The sequence below is a fragment of the Pinus tabuliformis genome, chromosome 6 (genome assembly GCF_031772625.1).
Source record: "Pinus tabuliformis cultivar Carrire ecotype Pingquan chromosome 6, CPIR1, whole genome shotgun sequence".
NCBI lineage: Eukaryota > Viridiplantae > Streptophyta > Pinopsida > Pinales > Pinaceae > Pinus > Pinus tabuliformis.
The window spans coordinates 1065797461-1065810629 of NC_142292.1; positions in this window are offsets into that span (position 1 = coordinate 1065797461).

A 13169-nucleotide genomic window follows, 5' to 3' on the forward strand; every position below is an offset into this window, starting at 1 on the left:
GAGATATCCAAGATCAAGACCAAGACCAAACTGTCACCAAGATACCAAGCCCAATCCTTCTCCAAGTCTTCTCCAAGAGTCAAAGTCAATGTCGGTCAAACTTGCTCCAATTTGGTCAAACTTTTGAAATTTTTGGTCTTGCAACAAGGGGGCTGAAATTTGACCTGCAATGGCTAAAAGAAATTCGGTTTCTTCACATGTGTGAGTTGTAGTAAGTCTGAAAATTGGTCAACAAAGAATATTCTTCTATTCTTTTACTTCCTTCTCTCTCTCCTTTGACTTCAAACTTCTTCTTCGTTAGGTGCAGGGGATATACTATGATGATGATGTATGTGTGTCCTCCAAGTAGGTCGATTTGTCTCTTATATGTAGTTGTCTAGGAGGGTCGAATGGGTGTCACTTTGGAGGGCTACGCCGACTTGTCCAAGCATGGTTGACTTGGTCATCTTGTGGAATTATGACTCAACATAAACTTCAAATTCCTTTTTCTTACAAATGTCCAAAAGGGACATGACTCAAATAAATTTCCTTTTGACTCGTAATAAATTCTTGACGCTTTTTGACTTTCTAAGCATGATGAATATGCTTAGACAAAAATATAATAAATATCATAAATACATCAACGATAAATTTATATGATGAAGACTGAACCTAGTGACAACTTCAACACTCCCTATTAACTAGGGAGGTATTTATAATGACTCAACATGATAGTCTCAAGTTGAAATATTTCTATAAGAAATAATCTAGATTGATAAGCACTGTTGATAATAACATCATTATAACCAACATTGTCAAAATACCGAGGACTTGACAAGTAAACTCTATCTTTCCACTAGATTAGAGCACAATGCTGGGAGACATTTAGGACACCACACCGCCTCTCCGATGCACATACTCCACCCAGGTTCACCAAAGTATGTCCTCCACATGACCATTTCCTAATCCATTGTCACAATACTTGACACAAGGAAATATCAATCCCTGGACAATTTTATACTAGATCGATTTACTTGACTTACAACTGTTAGTTTTGGTCATAGTACATGTCTCGAGAATGTCGGTCCATGATGCTTACCCAATTCACCATTCTCCCTATCTGTGTTCATGTACTGGACTTATGGCTATTAATCTTGGCCATACTACATGACCCATGGAGAACAAGGTGTCCAACATCACTCCCTCTCAATCGGGGAGGAGATATCCACAAGGCCAAGCTTGTCACAAAAATAATCATCCTTTCCCTTAGGAAGGAAATTCATCAATGCATCAACTACTTGTTTGTTAGTGGAGATATACTATAGCTTCATGGCTCCATTCTGCATCATGTCACAAATCATAATGTGCTTTGACCTTCCTGGTACTTTGACAATCTTCATATAGCTTTAATCAATCGAATCCAACATGTCATCAAATAGTTCATCAATCATTTTATGGAGTCAAACTGCTTCATGACTAATTGTACAAACTTCCATATCTTCTTCCCTTGTAAAGAAACACCATATTGCTTCATGCTTTTCCAAGAAACCAAATCCCAAGTAGAACCAACCATTAGTAGTATTATCAACACTGACAACCCAATTGATGTGTCCTTTTGGAGGATCTTGATTACAAGCTCCTCTTATTTTTCTGCCAAACCTTAAGTAGTAGTGTATCCATCCAAGATATGTTAGATTCTACTTTCAACTCCCTCTGAAGACAATATATCTAATTCATGAGTTCTTGAATCATTCAATTCGATTCCAAATTACGAGATCTTCTTTAATCACGAGACTCATTTTTCATGTCTTTCAAGAATCAAGAGTAACCTTTCCATTTAAGGTAAGTGAACTTCTTCCTTTTGTTGGGAGAACCTTCTCAAGTCTTACTTCCATGCTACCATCTAATGCTAAGTGTTGGCTTCTTTAATGCTCACTTAAAACTACCTATTCTTCTTGTATAAATGCTTTGCTATGTCCTTCCAATTGTTCCATCTACTTGTCAAAGTTTTAGTAATCTCTTATCATCAACCTGTAGACTTTATTAGGACACATACAATTAAACAAAGTGCATCAGACAAAAGACTTTCAAAGTTAGAGACAATAACAATTAGCAATAATCAAGGAGAGAAGATATAGAATACTTATCTTTTTATCTAAAGTCAACTCCCTCTTACTCTTGAACTTCTTGTATTTTATCTTGCAACATCATTATCCTTGTCCTCAGCATGATGTCATATCCTTGTTGCAAAAGCTAAGGTTTCTTCTTTTAGCGGAAATGATTAGCCCTAGGGTTTTTTACTTGGGGTTTTTCTTATTTGTGCATTAATTAGGGTTTACAAACCCTAGATGCTTTAAGATTCAAAATCTTCAAAACTTGCCATATTCCAAATTTGCAAGTTCTACAAGCATACATTATACAAACCCTAGAATTGTCATTGCCATACCTTCTATTCATGAGATAAAGCTCATTAATGTTGCGATCACTGAATGTCCAACCTACAAAACCTTAATCTTCTTGTACAAGTTAAAACATAGTATCTACCATATCAATTCTATATTTGTCCACAAGAGAGAGGACATGATCTAGTAGGCTCTTTTTGATGAAATTAGAAGTCGTTGGTTTAAGAGATCTTTGAAATAGATATATACTCTAGATTTTTGCTATCCTAGATATAAGAACAAAAATTGTACGTACCTCTTAAATTGCAGAATGTGAGTAATGTTTGAACCTTACCTATCCTCCTTTTCTTCCTTTGAATATGGCGTCAAATTACAATTTCATCAAGCTCCTCCAAAGAGAGGTAGATTAGCTTCTTGCAAGGTAGAATTTTCTTCCTTTGAATATGGCGTCAAATTACAATTTCATCAAGCTCCTCCAAAGAGAGGTAGATTAGCTCCTTGCAAGGTAGAATTTCGTATTGTACTTATAGAGACAAACTTATCCACAAAGATCTTGCTCGAACTTATGTTTAGAGCCTTCAAATCTTTCCTCAAACTTCTTCTAAAGATAGTGACCTATTTCATTATTTGCAACAGTAATGTAGCTCAAACTTCTTTTCCTTCCTCAGATGCTCGAAACTTGAACCACAAAGAGAAGCGACTTGGACTATCTCAGATGGATGGATTTTATCATAACCCGGAAATACAATAGGTTATAATTTGATCACAAAGGCTCAGATCTTTATTCACATGAAAATTCTGACAAAGCGGTAAGTGCTCAAATTTAATCATTCTTCTTAGGCTTGAATATTGTTTCAAAGGGAGCGTGATCATGTTGCTATTCCTTAACTTGAGAACCTCCAGACAGGGATAATTCAAACTATATTACAAGACAATTGAGTTAGATTAAACTTTTCCAAAGGTATGCTTTGATCAATACTATCATAGAGAGAGTTCAGATGCCTCACAAAGATGAGTTTAACTTTCATTTGTTTCTCATATCACAAGGAATTCAGATCATGTGACTTGGATGCCTTTCTTTTTAGGACTTCTCTTCAACTCCTTCAAACTAGCTCTGTAGTATCATGACAACTAATTGATACAAAGTTATTTTTTTCAATTCTGTTCATAAATAGATATGAGAACATATTTTTTATATGTCTTCAAGAAAACCTTTTCTTCTAGGTCCTTCCATAGGTAATATAGTTTCAGAACTTCACATAGGATGAAATTCAAAGGCTTTGGATTTCCCAGATATAGAATTAGGATACCGTGACAGAGAATATGCCATCGATCACAAAGTATAAGATCCCACAAACTTTGTATTATCCTCAATACTCTGTTACAGTGTTCAGATACTTCCACAATGAGAATAGTTTTTGAACTTCATGTGAATCATAGTTGACTTATGCTCCACAGGAGATCCTCTTGGTCACATGAATATAAGGAAGACTTCGTTCTTCAAAGAAATGCTAGAACGAGGCAGAAATGATAATTGAGATACTTCAGATTTTTTGGTCTTATAAGTTCATCCTTTTTGAAAGTGAGAGAATGATGCTACAATGATGTTTTCAAGAGAGTGATCTTCAAGATTTCTTCCTTCACCTTAGCCCTCATATCATGTTGAGAAACCAAGTGCAATGAAGTCTAACACCTAATTTCTCTTCTTGATAATTACTTGTGAATGTTAGATTTCTTCTTACTAGTGTTTTTTTCATCAAAGAGTTATACAAATGTTCAATCTTTCAGGAAAATATAAATATCACAAAGAGACAAGAGACACCAAAATTACGTTGCTAGCTAGGGAAAAACCCACAAGGGGAAAACCCAACAATCCTTCTCTTATAGAATCAAATCAAATGAGAGATATCCAAGACCAAGACCAAGACCAAACTTTCACCAAGATACCAAGTCCAATTCTCCTCCGAGTCACCTCCATGACTCAAAGTCAACGTTGGTCAAACCTACTCCAATCTAGTCAAACTTCTGAAATTTTCGGTCCTGCAACAAGGGGGCCGAAATTCGGCTTGCAGTACTCAAAAAACTTCAGTTTCTTCACACGTGTGAGCTGTAGTAAGTCTGAAATTTGGTCAACAAAGAATATTCTTCTAGTCTTTTACTTATCTCTCTCCTTTTACTTCAACCTTCTTCTTCGTTAGGCGTAGAAGATACTATGATGATCATGATGATGTATGTGTGTCCTCCAAGTAGGTCAAATTGTCTCTTATATATAGATGTCCAGGAGGGTCGAATGGGTGCCACTCTGGAGGGCTAGGCTGACTAGTCTGAGGAGGGCCGACTTGGTCATCTTATGGACTTATGACTCAACATAAAATTCAAATTCCTTTTTCTTACAAATGTCCAAATGAGACATGAGTAAAAAAAAAATTCTTTTGACTCATAGTAAATTATTTTGACTCTTTTTGACTTTCTAAGAATAAAGAAAATGCTTTGACAAAAATATATTAAATATAATAAATACATCAATGATAAATTTATATTATGAAGACCAAACCTAGTTACAACTTCAACACCAATGAGAAGGAGACACTAGTCCCCTGAGATAAGCACCAACTTGAAATGATTTACTGGCACCAACCAGAAGGAGTTACAGCCCCCTAAGAAATGCAGACACCGATTTGAGCTACTTGTTAAATCCCTTTTTCATGCATTTTCAAACTCAGATCCATAGAGTTTCAACTAATCTTGCTTATACAATTTTCTTGATTTATGATCCAATTTGTGTTTCCTTAAGGCCTCCTCCGATTTTGTTTATCATTATTCCTAACTCTGTGTTTTCAACTCTATTTTATCCATAGTCCTCATATGTTTCTCCTCTATTCCACACTTACAAACTCTGATCTCTTTGAGGCCACACTGCTATTTTTCTTAACAACTCAACATTCATACAACATTCCAGAATTTATAGTATTAACCACACCCAGATTGTTAGCTTCATAGGTCTTCCATAGGATTCATTTCTCAAACTTGTTTTACACAATAGAACCAACACTGACGATTGCCTACAATAAAACCACTATACTATCAATCGATCGAAAATGACACCCACTTCCAAACTTCTCTGGCTTATTTATATTACATTGGCACAACGGAATCCTAACAGGGCCACATGCCATGGAGGACGATCCAAAAAACTTGAAATATTCATTTTATTTCTATTACTAGAAATCTAGTATGGACGACCCAGATAAAGCTTATTTAAATGACTCCTTGGCTCCTTATGAGCTTAATCTTAGTTCCAAAAAATCACACGATATGACCCTTGTTAAACAAACATTCCGACAAACTGGATCTGGGTCCACTTACATGTCACAAATTATTGGATATCCGAATATTCATTTACTCGGATTGCTTTCAACTCTTGGTCTAGGGGCTTAAATTCCATCCCATATGATCGAGAGTGGGGACCACAAATTTAACATTTGGTACCCCTGTTCATTTGTATCCGGATCTAGGATTAAACTTTAATATGCTAGCTCGCTCCAAACTCGAAGGCCTGGATAGTTGAATAACCTCTTACGCGTGGAACCATGTCACATATGGAACATTGACTAGTATTCCTTTGCAATTGTATATGGATCCAAGTTTCAAGCTCATGCGCATGCTACCTATACCCTCGGACCACTTGATGCTTGGATGGCCTAGTATGGTCCCTACTTCGAAAAATTAAAATGCAAAGAAAAATTCTGCCAAACCAGTCCTTGGCACGAATCCTCAGACTTCGGAAGTTGCCACATTGAAACTTCAAGAACCAATCAAAACTTTCCATGTGGTTCTCTTGCCATGTCATATTTTCTCTGTTATTTCAGTTTTATCTATCAAGTTAACACACTTCCATGTGTCGTTCTATGCTAATGCCACATGTCTGGTTATGTGCCATGTGTCATCTACCACTTGTCCAATTGGCCATCTAAAAGTGCCGAAAATGAGTGTCATGTGTCGTCACCTCTGGCTGTCATGCCGATAACTTCTGCCACCTACCATCCCACCTGTATTGCTATGTCAAATGAGGTCCACTGGCTAGATAAGGCAAGCAAATTTGGATCTGGGTCTTTGTTATGGTGCCACTTTGGTGTTCCTCGGATATCCGAATGCTCAAATATGTGCTGATGGTATAGATATCTGCAAGGGGGTCCAAATATCTTGAAAGCACTGAATATATTAAAAGGATTAGATATATTGTTGATACCTGGATATGGCTATAAGATGGAACTTTGACCAGTTGGAATCTTGTTTTGTCTTCTTCATTTCAAATTCATTTTCCTTTTGATTCTTGTGGTGTTAGGAGAAATTCCATATATCATTGGAAAGGTATTAGAATACGCTATTCAACCATAAAAATTCCATTCTCATTTGGACTAGGTCATTGGAGAAGAAATGATTTCAAAGATATGCTACACAAACTGCAACTTTGACAAGATTCTATTCATAATGATTCTTGGTTGTACTATCAATGAAAACACACATTCAACAATCTCTCATGCTACGGAACTTTGGCATCAATGGTACTGTAGTTGACATCAATGACAACATATGTGCAACAATCTCCCCCTTTGGCATATTGACAACACCACTAGACATCTGCTAGTCATTGATGATATTGGGTTAGACTCCCCTATTTACTTGCTGATTGTTCTTTTCATGATGTCTTCTTATTCTCCCCCTTTGACATCAATGACAAAGGGCATATACTCCCCCCACACTGATGCATACTCTTTTGTTGAACTCCCCTTGTCATCAACATGCGTCTTGGCTGAAATTATTCGACCACTCCCCCTTGTGAGAAAGAAATTACACCCATTTTTTGTCTAAGATATTCAAAAATTTCTCTGGGTATAAGTTTGGTAAATATGTCTATAATTTTCTCTTTTGTTGGAATGTATTCCAATTTGATAATTTGATCAAAAACTTGTTCTTAGAGAAATGACATTCTATATTAATGTGCTTTGTTTTAGAATGCATAATAATGTTTTTAGAGATATTTATAGCAGTGGTATTATAACATACGATGGACAAACACTGATGACCATTTTCTTGAAGATAGTTGAGATTATGCTTCATCCATAGGACTTGAGTGCAACATGATGTTGCTGCAATATATTTTGCCTCAACTGTGGATAGAGAAATGGAGGTTTGTTTCTTGTTGAGCCAACATACCAACCAACTACCTTAAAAATAAGGCCCCTCCACTGTTGCTCTTCTTATCATCAACACTACCAACCCAATATGCATCTATATAATCTTTGAGAGTAATATTTGTACCCCTTTGATACCACAAGATATAATATATTGTTCCATGTGTTACACAGTAATTTGTCACTGCCTTCACCCTAGTCCTTCTACTGTGTTATGTGTCCAAGTCAAACATGCTCATATTGAACAAATGCTCTCTTGTGCTGCCAAGTGACCCACTTTTCCTAAGGTTTTCTGCCTCATTGCAACTCTGGGCTTAATATACGCGATGAATAGTGCTTGTAAATAGTTCGGTCGCGCTTCCAGCGCAGAAGTACATCTGATTCCCATGACGGACCGATTTCATGCTCCAGCGCGAGGAGATTTATTATCTTTAGCGATGATCTAACTGGCTACATTGCTCACTAGCGATGTCAACGCTAAGGATTTGTTATACACTCGCGATGATCCAGATTGGGTGAATTCGTTCCAACAGTCGGCCTTTTGGATGTCTCCAGACCTGGTTGTTGGCATAGTTTGTGTCGCCTTTCCTCCTTTGGTATGGCAGTTCCGTCATTTGTGCTACCTTCCTTGGGGATAAGCTCTCTCTTCCACCTTTCATGGAGACTCCTCCTCCTATTTAAACTCTCACCATTGCTATGCTCTGCTAGTTGGCTAGTTGGTAAATTCTTGGATTGCGTTGTGCTGTTTGTGAGTTTGCTAGATCGCTGGTGTGAGTGTGACAAGTGTGAGATTGTTGATAGCTTGTGGAAGGTTGTAAACTGCCCTTAACTTTGTGTAAAACTTATGAGTGAGAGAGAACTTTGTATGTTGGGAGATCTATCTCCAAAGAGTGAATGCTTGAAGGACATGCTAGCTGGATTCCTCTGAGAAGGCTTGCGACGTCAAGACTTTGGTTGTAAGCTTGCTTTTATTTCATTATTAATACAATCAATGATGTTTTCTTATGTCTTGTATGTAATTTACTTGATAGCTCATGACTTCTTGAATTTGTGAGTAAATAGATCATTGTTGTTTTTCGGTTACGTGCTTTGTTGTATTTCCTTTGTAGTGTTTCAGGTTGATCACTCATCGAGGAGAATGAAGCGGAAGCTGGAGCAGTGGAACAAAACTCCATCGACCACCAGTTGAGGTAGGCCTCCAACTATGACTGTTTAAGGAAAGCTATTGTTGATCTGTCCTTGTTTGTGACTAGACCCACTCTAGGGCTAGAGGGGTTGCCTCTGTCCGCAGAGGGAACACTTTCCTGCATCACAAATTGGCGACTCCACTGGGGAGTTTGGCCTATGTTTTTCTCTTGTTTGCTCTTGTTTTGATCTTGATTTGGTCTCTCTTGAAGTTTGGGGATTAACTATCAGTCTTTTGAGTTTCCTGGGTTGATCTGGGAAATACCTCTATTTGATTGAAGGATTGACTGGTTTTGGTTTGGGAGTTTTTGTTCGCCTATCATTGTTTTGAACATCATCGCGGATAAAAATTTAACAGTCGTGCTGTCATCGCGCTCACCCTTTTGTAAGATCCTGTGCGTCGCTTAATAACGTCACACAGTCGCGACGACTCTGAAAATCCGTCCATCGCGGAAAAGTCGTGTACTTCCGCGACAACATCGCTCTGTTGCTGCAGTTAGTTCTTTATCAGCGCTAGTTGCTTGTGTACGTCCTGCGCTGATTGCTGTAGAATTGATTTTTTCAATTCTGCCTCCTGAGTCCATCAGTCCTGCTGGTCCCTTGCTTTTTTCACTTGCTCAGTAGCTTGTTTTTCACTGTTTATGGTTAAGGCACTCTTTCGTTAGCTTTGTTGAATGAATCTTGCATTTTTGCCTATGTGACCTAGTTCATTATTTCAAGTTTCTTGAATCAATTGGCTTGGTTACTGGTTTGCTCAAGGTTCGTTTGCAGCTTTTGTTAGTTTGATTGAGCCTTCCTCATTGCTGGTTTCGGTTGATTGTTTAGTGACTGTTTTTGAACCGATCCTTGGTATTGATTGGATTTATTTTTCACTACCGAACATAGATCACAATTGTTTGGATCAACCGCTCTTTTCCACACTTGCTTGTTTGCTTATTTGTTTCTTCTAGATTTAAAGACATCAAAATAAAAAAGATTGCATTTATTTAGTATACGAAAGTGAAAGTGAATTGGCATTTCAAGTTTGCATATCAGAAAGCGAATAATTAAATCTCTCATTAGTAGTATCCGTGCACTTTAGGAATTGATGTCTGTATGCACTGAGTGACTGTCTTTGTTTATATTGGTTTTCTTGGTTTGGGAATGATCTCTCTACCCTCCCGTAAGTAGGTGTTCATTGAAAAAAAAAGATATTTTGCTCATTCTAGCTGCATCCTAGGATTTGTTGTATACATACGGTAAGGCCTGGAAAATGAAACATAATTCAAGATCAATTCTAAAATGAACTGAATAAACCTAACAACGCATTGGAACATAACGCACACTGTTTAGAGGTCTAGGCTAGAGACGTGCTCTGACGTCGTTAAACCTAGTCACTATTGTTTGCACTCAAGGTTGGGTGATTCCTCCTTCTGTGACTCAATAGCGGTCTAGTACAGAATTATGCTCCCATGTACCATCGAATATATGTTGGGATACCCCACTAGGTTATCATCTTTTATCCTTAGGAAGCCGTGTCTGCCGCCTTGCAAACCGTAACGCACCAAACACAACATTTGGGAAGATTGACTGCCATACGGAAAGTCCTTGGTTTTCATATGACTACCAAGGTGTATATGCAGTTTTACGGGTTGTTTGGTAAACCTTTTGCCTAGTTCTCCAGAGTAGTCACTTTCGTTCCTTTTCGGACTCCCTAAAAGAAAAGGTCCATCTGAGCACTTGTCACTTCAGGCTCATTAAATATTCGAAGGCGACTAGAGTCATCTTTTCGTCCTTTTCTCGACTCTTTAAAGATGAAAAGGTCAAGTTCTGTTCCTGTGTCTTAAAATTTATTCGGCCACGTTCACATTTACCCTGTTAGATCTTGTTTGCGTTTTAGCTTGTGTAGGGTTCTTTCTCGTTAAGTTTTCCTAGGGTTTTTGAATTGAATCATCTTGGCGGAATCACCGATCTTGTCTCCCGTTCCAAGTGACTAAGGGTCTCCCTCTTTTGTTGCTCCTGAGATAGCGGTTGTTAGTGATACTCTCCCTGTTATTCCGAGTATCCAACCGATTAACTCTCGCGCTCCAGAAGACGAGTCCTGCGATATTCATTGGAACCCTGTTTGGGAGCCTTCTGAAGAAGATATTCCCGATACTCCTTTTAGTGTTTCAGTCCCAATGTCTTCTTCTGACATGGATGACACATCTCCCATCACGAGTGAAGAATCTGTTGTGACGAGCAATGAAATTCCTATCCCAACGGAAACTTCACCCTTCCATGTCACCCCTCTCGGTGTCACGCTGCCTTTACGCTATAAGGCTTTGAGGGATGTTATGGGTTCTAGAACTCCCCTTACGAGTTCCATGTGGTCTCGTACCGTCACTCCGACTTCAGAGCCTTTTACCCCTCAAATTCACAATGTGTCTGTCACCTCAGTCCCGACTATTCCAACTGTTTGTGTGGCTTCTTCAGCCCCTGTTGTTAGTGCCGTCACTGCATCCTCAGTTGTGACCACTGTTGCTGGACCTTCGTCCGGATCTGCGAATAGTGGCCCATCGGCATCTACATCTGGAGTTGTTGATCCTACACTAAATGCCCCACCTTCTTCTAGTTCCATTCCAAGAGGGGGGGCATACGATCAATATTTACAAGCTCTTCAGAATCCGGATCCCCAAGATCCGTTTCATTATTACGATTCTCGAGGAGCTCATATTTATTACCCCGAACCTTTGCCATCTCAACCTGCGGTTGAGGTCTCAGTTCCGTTGTCCGTTGCTTGGGGTACCACCGCTTATCATGGTGGCTAGGTACCCCCTGCGAATTTTCAAGGACCACCTTATCAAGGTCAGCCGTCTTACGTGCAGCCCTCTAATGGACAACAATATTACAGACAACCTTATCCAGGGAAACCTGGAGGCCCACAAGGACAACCCTTCTAGGGACAACCTTCAGCCTCTGGTGGTTCATCTTTTACCTATCTTGGGCAACCTTCTGGTAATCTAGGACAACCTTACATACAACAAGGCCAACCTGGTGTCCAGCAAGGCCAACCCACTGTCCAGTCTAGTCAACCATCTGGACAAATTGGTCAGCCTCAAATCCAATCAGGCCAACCAACTGTCCAGTCTGCTCAGCCATCCGGTCAATCAGGACAACCCTCAGTTGTGCAAGGACAACCCAATACCCAGCAAACTCAACCTTCTGGGCAAATGGGTCAACCTCAATCTCAACTGGGTCAACCTTCTGGCTAGATGGCTCAGCCTCAATTCTCTCAAGGACATCCATCTGGGCCGGCTCAACCGGGCACTCAAATGATTATTGCTTCTCAAGCTCCACCCAGTTTTCAGTCCCAGTTTGGGCTCCAGACCCAATCCGGTCCTCAAATGCAGGTTGGATCCCAATCTCAACCTGCTTATCAAATGCAGCCTGGCTCCCAGGCTCAGTTTGGAGCCCAGCTGCCTTATGGTTTCCAGCAATCCCAAGGGCAAACCCAATTTTCCCCGTACCAAAATTATCAACAACTACAGGTGAGTCCTTACCAGAATTACCAGCAACCGTATGTTGCTCCTGCAGGCCAAGTTGGTAATCAATGGAATGCTGGGGGGCAGATCCAGGGTCAGCCATCCAATTATAGCTATAACCCCTATGGACAGAACCCTTTTGGGCCAAATCCGTTCGGACAGAATCGATGGGGGAAACAAGCAGCTGGCTGGAACTTTGGTGCTACCTCCTACCCACGGCCTCAAATATCCTTCAACCCTCAATTACCCTTTTTAGCAACGTTGGAATTACCGGATGTGTCAAAACTGACCAATGATCCTATTCTTCATAATCCGTATTGGCCACCGGTTCCAACTAAGATTCCGGTGATTGTCCCAAGTTTGACGGTAAAGCTGGAGAAGATCCCCAAGCCCACGTCATGACTTATCATCTATGGTGTTCGTCAAATTCATGGCTTGATGATTCAATCCGGCTCCACCTTTTTCAATGGACCCTCACTGGCTCTACTGCTAAATGGTATATTGAGTTAGCTTGCGGATCTTTTCAGGACTTTAACTCATTGGCTATGGCATTTTTAACTCATTTTCAGTTGCCGATTCGATATGAAACGGGCACACATCTCCTGACATCCTTAAAACAGACTACGGCCACACATATCTCCGATCATATCCATGAATGGAGACGACGTCGCCGTTTGATTAAGTTTTGGATTCCCGATCAGCTTCTGACTGACTGGTTCACAACCTCATTTGTCAGTCCGATAGTGCGGGACATTGCTATGGGAGCATGTGTAACTGAAGAGCAGGCTATTGTGCGTGCTCAGTACCTTGACTTGGTTTACTCCCAGTCCGGTACACTATATGATTATTTTCCTGATGCCCTGAGGCCCGAAACTTCCAAAGCCCCACCAACACCATCTGTTGAT